The 9,662-nt window shown below is 44.7% G+C and overlaps 1 pseudogene; it reads right to left on the minus strand.

Moving 5' to 3' along the window:
* Positions 1–255: 255 nt before the first annotated feature.
* Positions 256–9,662, minus strand: part of LOC115283347 — a 13,252-nt pseudogene continuing 3,845 nt past the window's right edge.

The following is a 9,662-nucleotide window of genomic DNA, read 5'->3' on the forward strand; positions in this document are numbered from 1 at the left end:
CTGGGTGGCTCAGTAGGTTGAGTGTCTGACTTTGGCTCAGGTCATGATCTCTCGGACTGTGAGTTCAAGCTCTGTTCGAGTTCTGGGCTGACAGCTCGGAGCCTGGAGACTGCTTTGGGTTCTGTGTCTCCCTCTCTCTCTGCCCCTCTGCTGCTTGCGCACGTTCTCTCGCTCTCTCTCAAAAATAAACATTAAACATTGGTTTCAGGAGTAGAATTTGATGATTCATCACTTACATATAACACCCAGTACTCGTCATAACTTATTTCTAATTCTTAAATAATTCATTCCCTTATTGGGTATGCAAGTGAGCAATGGAGAAAGTGGTACCTCTGCAGTATCAGCTGGTGCTAAGAGTTTCAACACTTGCAGAAGATGTGGGCTAGAACTTTATTAGGCACCGGAAGGGTTTCTCTCTCAGCCAAGATGCCCCCATTTAAATCACTTCTGAATTTCATTTCAAGCTTATTTTGTACAAAGTCTCCTCTTAGTTGAGAATAGTCTCCAAAAGCTTCTCTTTTTTTAAAGTTTATTTCTTTATTTTGAGAGAAAGAGCATGTGCATGAGCAAGGGAGGGGCTGAGAGAAAGGAAGAGAGAGAATCCCCAACAGGCTCCATGCTATCAACGCAAAGCCCTATGTGAAGCTCCATCTCCTGAACCGTGAGATCATGACCTGAGCCGAAATCAAGAATCAGATACTTAACTAACTGAGCCGCCCAGGCACCAGTCTTCAGTCACTCTGTGGACTCTCTCTTTTCCTATTCTGTTTTCATGAATCCATGTTTATACCTAACCCAAGGCTTTTTTCTTGTAGAGGTGTAGTAGAGTTGCGAGCTTCAAAGGTCTGATTATACTGTGTAAAAACAATAGCCTTGGGGCACCTAGGTGGCTCAGTTGAGTGTCTGACTTCAGCTCAGGTCATGATCTCATGGTTTGTGGGTTCAAATCTTGCATCAGGCTTGCTGCTATCAGTGCAAGCCTTGGGATCTTCTGTTCCCCTTTCTCTCTATCCCTCCCCTGCTTCCACTCACACACACTCTCTCTCAAAAATAAATAAAACATTTTAAAACTTAAAAAATAGGAGCACCTGGATGGCTCAGTCGGTTAAGCATCCAGCTTCAGCTCAGGTCATGATCTCATGGTTCGCAGGTTCAAGCCCTGAATTGGGCTCTGTGCTGACAGCTCAGACAGAGCCTGGAGCCAGCTTCAGATTCTGTGTCTCCTTCTCTCTCTGCCCCTCCCCTGCTCGTGTGCTCTCTCACTCTCTCAAAAATAAACATTATAAAAATTTTAAGGTAAAATAAATAAATAAAAACAAAAGCCTTAAGAGAGTCCAGATACCAGCTTCTAAAGTCCATCTTCACAATGTGATGGTATCTGCTAGCAACTGTCACTGCCTAACCCAGAGGGGTATACTGCTCTTCAACTGGGAGGAAAAAGAAGGCATACGGAGTTGGGGAATAATACACCACATACGCAAGTCTGTGCCGGTGTGGCTTTCCCCACTGCACTCCCCAGGCCATCCAAATCCATACTGCATTCTCCTCAGCATCTCTGAAACTTATCACATTTTTTAATACCTCTAAAGAATTTTCTTAAGTGATCATTTTGAATTGTTCCATATTAAAAAAGGTCAGTGTCTTCACTTGGTCCTTTACTCATTTGAAAAATATCTCAAATTTGCTGGTGCCAACGAAATTGAGTGTAAATGATATTTACAAGGGCTACATCATTGACACTTGCCTCTTCTCCTAACAAAGCATAACCAAGTCCTGAATAAGACATTCTTTTTTCTTCCAGAAGTTTGTGGTATGCTGTTGAGTTTCAGACCAAAAAAATCTCAGGCTGGGAAGACTATCATCATTTCAGTCACTGGGATTTTCAAAATGGTTCACCTGATAAATTCAGAATCCTCAGAAACCTGGGTGTACTGAAGTCACCAGAGCCTGAGGTGCTGCCATGATCTCTGCATCCGAGACAGCTACATCTGGGGTGTGACTGGACACTTTTTCCTGTACCTCTGAGACACCATTAGAGCCTACTACCACTCCCTCCTAAATGTACCACTTTCACCTAAAATGTATGTTTCTTATACAATACTCACTTTGTGTTCTCCTTTAACACCAATGCCCTAATATAAAAGCTAGGGTTTAACAATCCTCGTTCTTGTTTTGTTACTTTCTTGACGTCCGCCAGCACCCACAAGCTAACAATAGTCTTTCAAATGGGGTATAGCATGTGTCAAATTCAAGCAAGGACCATGAACAAATAAGTATTTAATGCCATTGCCTAGTAGACACATATTTTAGCCACAGGATCCATTCTGCTTAAACGTTGGTCACCGACAATTTCCCTAAAAACATGTAGCATGGAGGAGCAGCCTGAGTGAAAGGTTGGCTGTGTGGCCTAATGGATCATTTCTAACGCAGGCTGTTGGTCAACAGCAGTGCTTGTCCGAGGATCTTATGTAATGGACTAAGTTGGCTCCTCGTGTGAAATATAAAGAGCATCCAATACTGAATGGAGTTATCATATGCTCTGACCTCTTGATTTTCCAGAGATTTTGATGCCATTGTTTTTGTTCATGAATAGACTCAGATCATTTCCAGGTATCAGGCCATGGTTTCCATAACGTTAATCTTGGCAGCTGACCAACAACACTTGTCAGGATTGAGAGTCCATCCCTGGTTATGCAGATATTAGCCAGTCTCTCCCAGATAGATGGTCTGCTATTTTTAATCCTTTCAATCAGGGTAAGTAACCACGTAAGGGTCCCAAGCCCCCTGGTGAGACGTCAGTTCCCTAGGTCTCAGCCTACCCACTGATGGGAATTCGTTAGAAAGTTCAGGTTGTCACAGGCATGCAGCATGAACAGGTGTTGTTCTCTGAATCTCATAGAAGCGAAGCAGCTCTGACCTTCTGCTTGCAGTGGGATCTAAAGACAGCATCGGCACATTCAGCACTGCATATCAGGCCCTGCAGTCTGTACAAGGGACTTGTTGGCCATCAGGATATCTGCAAGTGCCAGGGTAAAGATAACTGCTGTCACACTGACCTTATAGCAATCTGCAGTGAGGTGTCAAGAGCCAATGGCTTCTATCACTAGACACAGGATGATTGGAGAATGGTCAGGATTCTTTAAACACTTTTGCCTCTAATAGTTCCTTAATAAGGGTAGGGACCTCCTTTTATCATCCCCAACACATGCCAGTATCCTACTTTGCTTTACTTATACCCCACTGCTGGAATGGGAAAACCTGGTAGCTCCCATTTTTCTACTTATTCTACCGCCAGGGTTCTAATTGTAGCATTTCTCCATTGGTAACATTCCTTAAAATTCAAAAGAAGAATTGCACATTCTTAACACAACTCTTCCTAGAATACATTCAGCAGTATCAGCTACAGCACTTTCTGTATATGGCTCAAAAGAGCCTACCCATGAACTCACATCAGTCCACAGGGCAATCTGAGACTTATTTTCACATCCAAAGTAAACTTCTGACTGAGCCCATGGAGAATTCTAGGCACCACAGTGACTTGTGCCCCAGTGTCCCTAGGGGCTGAAAAGTCTGACAACTTCAAGGGTCACCAAGCCCTCGAAACACTTTGACGAGTGTGTCAGATATTTAGAGAAGGAGGGCCCACAAGCCTGCCCTGACCTGCCCATTCTTGAAAACAGAAAAGTCTGGGTAAAAAGGGGGTGCTGCATGTGTTATATAAACAACACTCAGAATAGTACAGATATTAGGATAGGGTCCAGGTCCTCCTGATCCTGCTCCTATTGTGAGCAACATGGTCACAGCCAAACTGGCTTGTGACGTGGGGTTGGTCATAGAGAATGGGGTGATCACTCCTTATCGAAGCAACTGGCAGGGCCCCCTCTCCTATTAGTCAAGGAAGAAACCTCTATAATATCACTAGGATTTCCCCTAGTCCATCCTTAATATCAGTTCTTTGCAACTCAATTTAAAAGCAGATCTTGGGGGGCACCTGGGTGGCTCAGTCGGTTGAGTGTCCAATTTCAGCTCAGGTCATGATCTCACAGTTTGTGAGTTTGAGCCCCACATTGGGCTCTGAGCTGTTAGCTCAGAGCCTGGAGCCTGCTTCAGATTCTGTGTCTCCATCTCTCTCTCTGCCTCTTCCCTGCTCAGCTCTGTCTCTCTCCCTTTCAAAAATAAACAAACATTAAAAAATAATAATTAAAATAAAATAAAAGGAGATGTTGAGGCGCCTGGGTGGCTCAGTCAGTTAAGCGTCCAACTCCTGATTTCAGCTCAGTTCATGATCTCACCATCCATGGGTTCGAGCCCCATATCAGGCTCTGTGATTACAGCACAGAGCCTGCTTGGGATCCTCTCTCGCCCCCTCTCTCTGCTCCTCCTCTGCTTGCGCTCGCTCTCTCTCTCTCTCTCTCTCTCAAAATAAATAAACATTTTTAAAAAGCAGATCTGAGTACATTTTGATGTAACCAACTATCGCTTGTCTATCCATGAGGTTGGCTACTGTCCCACAGATCCCATTCCTTACTGGATGGATCAACCTGCTGAGTGTCACCTGTATTTTTACAAAAGGGCTTTGTGACCTTATCAGTTTCAGGAGAAGAGAGTTAAAAAAAACACAAAAACAGACTCATAAATGGAAAGAACAAACTGGTGGTTGTCAGAGGGGTAGGGGGACAGGTGAAAGAGATGAAGGGGACTAATAGGTACAAACTTCCAGTTATAAAATAAGTAAATCATGGAGATGAAAAGTACAGCATATGGAATACAGCCATTAATACTATAATAACCCTTATGGTGACACATGGTGACTACACTTACTGCGGTGAGTATTTCATAATCTCATAATGTACAGAATTGCTGAATCACTATGTTCAACACCTGAAACTAACGAAACATTGTATGTCAACTATACTTCAGAAAGAAAGGGGAGGGGAGAGAGCAGGGAAAGGGAGGGAAGTGAAGGGAAGGGGAAGGCAGGGAAGGGCAGGGCAGGGCAAGAAAAAAGAAAATTCATGGAGTCAATCTGTCAAAATCAGGTGGGACAGAGTCCCATTTAGTGTTGCCTCATATGAAGAGACAACTTTAATAGCAATTTTGTAGTAGACACAACAGTTCTCTAAGGAACACAGAACACTAGAGTATGTAAAAGACAGAAGTTGTTTATTTTTTTAACATTTATTTTTAAGAGATACAGAGAGACAGAGGGCTAGGGGGAAGGGGCAGAGAGAGAGGGAGACACAGAATCGGAAGCAGGCTCCAGGCTCTGAGCTGTCAGCACAGAGCCCAATATAGGGCTCGAACTCACAAACCGTGAGATCATGACATGAACCTAAGTCAGACGCTCAGCCAACTAACCAGGTGCCCCAGAAGTTGTTCTTTAATGAGGGATTCTGTGTGTGAAATTCCTATGCCCTCAATTTTGTTGGAAATGGTAAGCCTCCTCTCTGACGGGCATCCAAAACTATATAGAATGACACCTTCCACTTGCCAATAAACATTATTAACAGTGAAAACCTTGAACACCAGAGAAATTTTTCTGATACACTATAAATATTCAAAATTTTAAAAATAGCACATTTTAATACCAGTTACATATAATTAGAGAGTATCTCAATGACATGATCACTTTTCATTTTTTTCCTTTTCACTGTAAATTCTCCTAGCTGCCCTCAGACACATTTTTCAGAAACACAAAGCATAAATGCTTTCCCACAGACACTACAATACAAGTGTCCAACAGTACACGTACCTTCCCCAAGTGGAAACCCAGGGAAAAGAGGGCAGGGAACACAGGGATAAGAAATGACACCAGTAAACACGGGTTGCTCATCCTTTTATCCATTCATTACAGGGCACAAGGATCCTTTTATCAACAACTAGGCACCAATTAGCTGATTCCGATCTCACCTCTTGCTACCTAACCCGCCACGTTGTTTTCAATAAGTAGCATACGCTATTAGATGCCAGAGAACCAACCTTCCCACCAACCTGGCCCACATAGCTTGGAAGAGGCTGGACAGAAGGGCCCTTATGCTCCCCCTCACCTACCATGTAGGCACGGGTGCGCTACCGGAGCCAGGAGACCTATATCCCTCATAGCCTGGCCTGCACTGCTCTATGGATATGGGGCAAGTCGTTATCCCTCCTAACTCACTCTTGCTTTAAGGCCAGGTCAGGAAAGTTTCATGTCATCCAGTGACTCAGCCAGGGTCTTCCCAAGGGCCACACATTCCAAATGCCTTATCTGTCCTAAAATAGAATATATAGTTCCCTAGTTGGGGGACTCTATTGTCCCTTTCATCTACCACTTAGGTGACACCACGTCCTAACAGATGCTAGGAAATCTAATTAGACATGAATCTGGCCAGTGCGGTCTTTTGTCTGAAAGGCGGGGGCACTGTAACTTTATTTGTCTTAAATGCAGTGCCGAATTTGCCACTGAAAGCACAGCTACATGCAAGGCCAAGGAAAAGGCTCAACTTATTTAACACTTAAAAGTATAAATATTCCTTTTATGTTTTGACACTTTCATATCTAAAAGCACAGAAATAAGAAGGAGGCAGGAGGGCCAGCTCCCTGTGATTCTGGTCTCACCCACCAAGAAGCACCAGAGGAAAACAAAAGGGGGCAATGGCTTCCCCGCAAGCTACAGGACCCTTGTGGACTTGGAGGCTGCAGCTAAGCAGTGTCCTGTTGTGAGGCCCTAAACTTAAGGGAGGGCTGCGCGGAAACCTCCGCATCTTCCACGACCTCTGTTAGGGATGAACACAGTAGTCGTGAGGGTGAGTCAGGAGGGTGAGGACGAGAAGAGCGAGCACAGGTGCAGCGCTGCAGAAAGCTTCGCTCGCGCTGCCAGGGCTGAGCCCAGCTCCGGGCCTCGTGTGTGACTCAAGTACGAGAAAAGCTAGGGTTGAAGCTGTAGCTCCGAGTGAGAGCAAAATAAGGCTGTTTTCAGAGGTAACTGCACTTCCATCAGCTACAGAAGAAAAAACGTCTTTGCCGCGCTCAACAGGAGCTCTCTGAAACAGACAAACGGGCGTTTCCTGTCCTCTCATGGAGGAGGGACAAAGGTTACCTCCCGCTGTGCTAGTGACCAGGGCAATGACAAAGAGCTTCAGAAAACTGAACTTACGTATGTTGGAGATAGGGGGACATCAGCCCTAGTGTATGACACGTGCACCCGAAGTCACGAGTCTAGGACTGTAAACACACAGGGAAAAGATACAATCCACAGACTTGCTTGAAAGTGAACAGCACTTTCACCACACACACTTCTGTTTTCCATGGTCGACATGAGAACCCAGTAAAAGGAAGTTTAGTCAGATTTTCGTGCCAGGAAAGCACAGAGAAGAAGCACAGGAGGGCTAGATGACCACTACAGAGGGTGAGGATAAAGAACTAAGCAGCCTAAATGTCCATCACCTGATGAAAGGATCAAGAAGATGTGCTTTATGTATACGATGGAATACTACATGGCAATGAGAAAGAATGAAAGCTGGCCATCCGTGGCAACGTGGATGGACCTCGAGGGTGTCATGGTAAGTGAAATAAGTCAGGCGGAGAAGGACAGATACCATATGTTTGTACTCATAAGTGTGACAGGAGAAACTTAGCAGAGGACCATGGGAAGGGGAAGGGAGGGGAAAGAGTTAGGGAGAGGGAGGGAGGCAAATCAGGAGAGACTCTTGAATACTGAAAACAAACTGAGGGCTGAAGGGGGAGGTGGACAGGGCAAGGAGGGTGATGGCCATAGAGGAGAGTACTTGTGGGGAAGAGCACTGGGTGTTATATGGAAACCGACTTGACAATAAACTATATGAAAAAAAATTAAAGATTGAACAAATGCCAGCTGAAAAAAACAAAGAACTAAGCAGCGAAAAGGGGCTCAGGAGAAAGGCACTGAATGGGGCAGCAGCCTGCAGCCTGAGGGCCTTTCAAGAAGCTCCACCCACGCCCGGCAGCGCCAGCTCCTCAGCTCGAGATGCACGTGGCTAACGCTGCTGTGGCCCCCACCTGCAGAGAGGCGAGATGTGCTCTCCCGGGCCCACGAATGGACCTAACATTTTCTACATGCTCCCAAAGGAGGCATGAAGACTGCCTGAACTTTGCTCCAAGCAAATGGCAAACAGCTTCAGGAAGCTTGTCTTTTTCTTTCCCTTAGAAAATCCTTAATTGATTTACATTTGTGTTAACCAATCACTTTGCAGGGTCATTTACTCTTTATACAATTGAAGTCATCAGACCTCATTCTGATGTATTGCATTCTTTGGTACAGTTTTGGAAGAAACATACACTTGCTGACATGTGTTTCTGCCACAAACTTTGCTTCCTCCAACAGACAAGTTCAGACTTAAGAGACAAAAGTCCAGCGCGAAGTGTAAGGTTTAATAGATGGAGGCAGAGATGGGAGGACAAAGAGACCACGTTATGAAGCCAAGAAGGCCTTTATTGGGATCTGCAATTCCCGGGTGAGGTTCTGTGACTCTGGAGCGGGGAGTCAAGGAAGTCGCACCTGATATGGGAGAGCAAGGTGTTTTATGGTGCAGAAGTTCCGGGTTTGAGCTCAGGTGGGCCGATAGCCATGTAGGGTCTTCTTTGGACGGTGGCAGGATTCAGTTGGCTGTTCGCTTCGGTGAGGAGGGGGATGCTGGAATTCCATGGGGAGGCATTCCAGTTTGAGACAGTCCAGATTGAGAGTGGGGGTCGTCAGTCCTGGTGGCGCCTAGATCTGTTATCTGGCCTGCAATAAAATGGCCGCTGGTGCTTTTCAAATGGCTCGGGTCATCCCAGGTCTGCAAGTGGGGGTTGTCGGTGCTCGCAGCTCTCCACAGCAAAGTGGCCGCTCAGTTGCTTTCCCATGGCAACTCTTACAGAAAGTACCAGAACCAAGGGAAGACTATTTGCCTAAATCACCCATCCACAAAATGCTTTCTCGGAATCTGCCGTGTGTGTATAAGATGGTATCCTACTCCCATGCATGTAATCTTTGTCTTCCTGAAAATCAAATCTGATTCTACAAGGAAATCACAGAGACAAAAATACTGTTCTCTCAAGTTATACTGGATTTGTTTTCAAAAGGAAAAAAATTTTAAGCTAGTTTAAAGAATTGTAAACTGTCCCACATCAAATATCTAACCATTCATGGAAGCTGGCTTTTCTATTTCAGTTTTTAACCAAACGTAGCAGAGGTTTTACTTATAAGAAAAAAAAGTTTAAGTTCAACTAAGCTACAGAAATTATACTAGAGTTTTATTTGTGTTGTTTTAATGTATCTGGAACTTCTGTTCTTTTCAGTCCTCACTCACCTTCCTGACTATCTTGTTTGCTAAGGTTATCTTTGACCTCTGACTTCCCCAACCACGGACTTCTGATAGCACTTGTTACTTGATCCATCTATGACATTGAACCCAACCAGATATTTTCTCTGTGAAAACTGCTGCCGTTGGCTTCTGTGACACCATTCTTTGGTCCCTCGCCTGGTCTTTCTAGCTACAGGTCATGAATTTGAGCCCCACACTGGGAATGAAGCCTACCTTAAAAAAAAATTAACAATGTGCATTTTGAGAAAGAAGGTGTTCGAGGCAGGCGACCATAGCACAGACCCCACCAAGTGAGCAGTGTTCCCTTTTTTCTTTTCTTTTTTAAAATGTTTATCTTGA

The sequence above is a fragment of the Suricata suricatta genome, chromosome X, assembly GCF_006229205.1.
Source record: "Suricata suricatta isolate VVHF042 chromosome X, meerkat_22Aug2017_6uvM2_HiC, whole genome shotgun sequence".
In the NCBI taxonomy this organism is placed as follows: domain Eukaryota; kingdom Metazoa; phylum Chordata; class Mammalia; order Carnivora; family Herpestidae; genus Suricata; species Suricata suricatta.